The 4,559-nt window shown below is 33.8% G+C and overlaps 1 long non-coding RNA gene across 4 annotated transcripts; it reads left to right on the forward strand.

Annotated features, from left to right (window-relative positions):
- The first annotated feature begins 690 nt into the window (after positions 1-690).
- Positions 691-4,140, forward strand: LOC137837572 (uncharacterized). Of its 4 annotated transcripts, none has more exons than XR_011085492.1 (9): positions 691-960; positions 1,195-1,355; positions 1,774-1,828; positions 1,927-1,999; positions 2,335-2,441; positions 2,968-3,104; positions 3,233-3,341; positions 3,614-3,711; positions 3,809-4,140. It is a non-coding gene; the product is annotated as an uncharacterized lncRNA (long non-coding RNA). The 4 variants fall into 4 exon arrangements; XR_011085491.1 differs by having other exon boundaries at positions 3,620-3,711; XR_011085494.1 differs by having other exon boundaries at positions 712-960; positions 1,201-1,355; positions 3,620-3,711.
- The last annotated feature ends 419 nt before the right edge of the window (positions 4,141-4,559 follow it).

Below are 4,559 nucleotides of genomic sequence, written 5' to 3' on the forward strand. Positions count from 1 at the left end.
CAGTAACATCCCCACCTCAGCAGCTTTGTAGAGAAAGGCCCGGATTGAGAATCCAATCCGAAAAAGAGCATTGAAAAGTGACCGCCCCATACTTTACATACAGCCATGTTGACAGTTGGGCTGAATGGAAGATTTCTTCAGCATCTGGTATCCCTTGTTTAAACACAATCAGATTTCTCTGATCCCATATGCTCTGGACAATAGCAACCCACAAAACCCTTCCAGACTTGATTTTGCTTAATAACAATCCACCAGAGGCAAAGGAACTATACCCGTTGTGCAAAAATACAATTCATAAAGATATGTTGGGATGATTCTTCAGCTGCTTTACATAACACACACTTGGAAGAATTTACAGCCAAACCTCTATTGATGAGGTTATCATAAGTTGGTAGCCTACCGAGAAGAGCCCTCCATGCCGTAAACACATCTTTTGATACCGCTTTAGCTTGCCACAACATCGAAAACACATTGTGCAGTGCACCATTCACTACAAAAAATCGTGTAAAAAGTGGCGGTTTTAATATGGCGGTTATTAATAACCACCACAAATTTCAGTATAATACGTCATTTCACTAATCGCCACAATTATCTTATAAAATATGTCATTTTTAACCGCCATAATTATCCTTCTGAAAAAAAAAAATTTCTTCCCTCATTATTTCTAATTATTTTTAAAATAATTTTAAAAATTTGGTTTGAAGCCCTCTCCTCACGAAGAACCCTCCTCACAAACATCTTTTTAGGTCTGCAAAATAAACCCTAAACGCTCTCACGCTTAAACCTCTCTCTCTGTTGTACAAACCCTAAACGCGCAAACGCTCAAACCTCTCTATCTGTTGTACGAACCCTAAATGCTCAAACGCTCAAACGCTCCTCACAGTCACGAACCCTAAACGCTCGAAGCTGTACCGCATCGAAATCGCCACCATCGGCGCCTCCGTGGAAGGATTTTTTCAGGTTTGTTCAAATCCTTGTGCAAAGCCGTGTGCAATCTAGTGTTCTCTTATTTGATTGTTCAAAACCGTGTGCAATCTATCCTTGTTCTTAATTTTATACTTCACTTTGTATAGTTTAAGGTTAATTAATCTTGTTTTGAAGTGATTAAGAAAAAAAAGCCGTTTAACTTTGTATAGCAATTTATTCAGTTTTTTTTCCTCATAAAAAAATGTTACTGTGTTGATGTGATGGTAGGTGCAGAAGTTCAGGTCAGAGAAGAACAAGGTGAAAGTAAGGAGGAAGCTGAGAGAACCACAGTTTTGTTTCCAGACAAGAAGTGATGTGGATGTGCTTGATGATGGTTACAAATGGAGGAAGTAAGGTCAGAAAGTTGTGAAGAATAGCCTTCACCCAAGGTAATAACAATCCTTTCAATCTTAACCCCTTGTTTCCTTGATTATACAGTGTGAAGAACCTACAAATTGGTTATGAAGGTCTTAAACTCAAAAGGAAGTTTTTGTGCAGTTTGATGTTGTTACAATAACTGATATGTGTGTGTTCTTTATATAAGAATATTGTTTATATAATTGGTGAGAGAATTCTAAAACTCATTTTAAGTTCTAAGAAAATGCAATATCTCTTTCAAATGCAAAATCAGAGCAACCTAAATTTCCAAGGTACAATTCTCTCTGCTAGTATTGTTCTCCTTTAGGATATGACTTATTGTTCCCTTTTATTCTTCCAACCAGTTATTCATGATCTTCGTTGTTCTTCAATTCTTTCAAATATCAGGTTAACTCCACATACTGAACCGAAAATTTTCTTCTGTTTCAGGGAAATATGAAAAAAGAACCCACATAAAGAATTTGCATCATCTTGATGTAAAAACGTAATGCTACTCATTATATTCCTATAATAATTGTATTTCCATGAAGTTGCTTAGTTCGTTTTATAATCTGCTAAGTTAACACTGTTCTTGATCTTCAGTGGCTTACAAATTAGAGAGGCACTTAAGCTTCAATTAGATGTGTCTCAGAGGTGTCTTCACAAACAACTAAAGGTATATCCGTGCTATCATTTTTCTTGCGAATTTTTATTTATGCTAGTATATTCTCTTGCTTTCCAAACTTTTAAGGTTTTTACATTGTACTGAATCTGTGATCCTTTCAAACCTCTTATAAAACATTTTGGTCTTTTACTAAAGCAAGACATACTCATTTTGGCATAGGTGATGATGTGAATTTGCACTATCATGTGCTAAAATGTGGATAAAAGTTAGGCACATATTTTGAGGAATTGGATGCTAAAACTAATGAATGAGAGGGGCGATATTTGGATTCTTTTAACACTCTTTCCTCACTTCAAGTTTTCATATAACTTACTCTGGTGGTGCAGGTTCAGAGAAAATTACAGTTGAGAATTGAGGAACAAGGAAGGCAACTAAAATAAATGTTTGACCAGCAGCTTATGGTATCATGATGATGCAGAGTAACAATCTTATGGTAGTTTGTCATTTCTTCCAGATTCTATGGATTATAATGTTCATTTGAATATTTATTGATTTATTTAAGTTAGATGCCACTTGTTTGGAATATTCTTACCCTTGTTTGATATAAAGTTACACTTGTAAGTTTCTTGATATCTCCATGTTACCTCTTCAAAAACAAAGGATGAACTTGGTGATGTATAGTTATATAGGGAGTAGAAAGGAAAAGTGGGAATAAAATAGTCACACTAATATCTTTGAAACCATGACAAACTTATCACAAGAAACCAAATAAGATGAAATGCTTGTCTGCAGAGGAATGCAACAAAACCTTGGGTGAACCTTCCTACACCATGCCTAATATTTTGGTATATATGGTTTTCCCATGTACATATTTTGGTATATATGGTATAACATATTCATGGTCCAGTTGCACGTGTGTCTTGATCTCCATTTTTGTAAAATATGCTGCATTCTTAATCATTTGATTATATTGAATTTATTTGTTTTATTGATTTTGGACATTGTCATGTTTAATGTAGAGTATACTCCCACCAACTTCAGATATTCCTGAGGCATATACAAAGGGTTCAACTGAGGAACAAGTGAGTCGTTGTTGAAACAAGATCCCTAATTTGCCTTATTAATTGTGAAGTATTTGACTGATCCTTACACCAAGGTAATGTATTTAAAGGCATATACATATATTCAAGTATTTTTGGGCTTTTGGCTTCTCATAGTTTATACCACTTGTATTATTGTCCCTCCAATTAAGTATTAATAATAAAACTTTGTTCTTTTATGTAGAGGACGATACATTGTTGAGTTACACATGTCATTCTTGCGGCTTTAGGGACAGGCTAATGATTTCAAAATCCAATATAGCAGTGTGGTTCGCCTATTTTTACTTCCCAAGGTTCATTTCCTGATTCTGTACTTTCATTCGACTAATATTTGTTTTCATATTAAGTGACCAATAAAATTTCAATTACATTAGCCAGCCATGTATTTAAATTGAATCTTTTTTAAACTTGTTAAGTGTAGTGACGATTTCTTATATGTATGTGTAGTCTAATCAACCACATACCTTCGTCATTATTAGCCTTGATCCCCCTATTTGGAGCTTAATGTGGCAAGGTTTTTCTAGTCTTGTTTCTATATTATTAAATTGTGGTAAATGTCTACAAGATTCAGATTTTGTTGCTGACAAGGATGATGAAGGTTCTCCTACTGATGATTTTGGGGCAGACGATTCTTATGCCATTAAAAATGGCGATGAGAAAAAGGCACTTGCTTTTCTTTTTTGCCTTTGTTATCTTAGTAGTACTTATCTATTCTTAAATCTATGGTGTGTCTGATACCTTAATGATGGCAAATTTTCAGAAGCCTGCCAAGAAGGAAATAAAGTAGGACTTGCCTTCTAAGGCATCTACTTCTAAAAAGAAATCAAAAGATGATGAGGATAGAAAATAGAAAAAACAGAAGAAGAAGAAAAAAGACCCAAATGCACAGTGGCAGTATACTATGCATATAAATGTTACTGATGTGTTTTCATCAATGGAATAAGTAGGTACCAGGAATGCTCCTTGGTATGGTTGATGGACATGGTTCTCAGCTTCTTCAGCGCCGACAGCCTATAAATTCTAGTTTTTGTTCTCATGCCAATGTATCTATCTCAACTTTTATTTCATTAAAATTTATTAATTCTTTTTAAAGTATTCATTTTAATTAAAATAATACATTTTTATACGAATATACAATTGACTTCTCTTTTCTTTTAAATTTTAGCTTACTCATTTTAAAATATATTTTTTATTATTTGAATTTGATTGAAAAATATAAATGTGGAGACAAGGAGTAAAATTTATTTCTACTTTAATAATATTTCATAAATAAAAAGGTTTAAAATGTTACATGGATAAGAAGATAGATAGAAGTAAAAGATTGTCTAAGAGAGATTATTACCTTTACTGAATGATGCTGGCTTGAACTGTTATCGTGGAGCAATCTGTTCACATCATTTGCAGCACTTTGCAGTCAGAACAAATATATCCAGAGCAATCTGTTCACATAATCTGAATTTAATATTGTGATAGACAAAGCAGTAACAAATATTAAGATGAATGTTAGATTC

Source organism: Phaseolus vulgaris, chromosome 4, assembly GCF_000499845.2.
Source record: "Phaseolus vulgaris cultivar G19833 chromosome 4, P. vulgaris v2.0, whole genome shotgun sequence".
Lineage (NCBI taxonomy): Eukaryota > Viridiplantae > Streptophyta > Magnoliopsida > Fabales > Fabaceae > Phaseolus > Phaseolus vulgaris.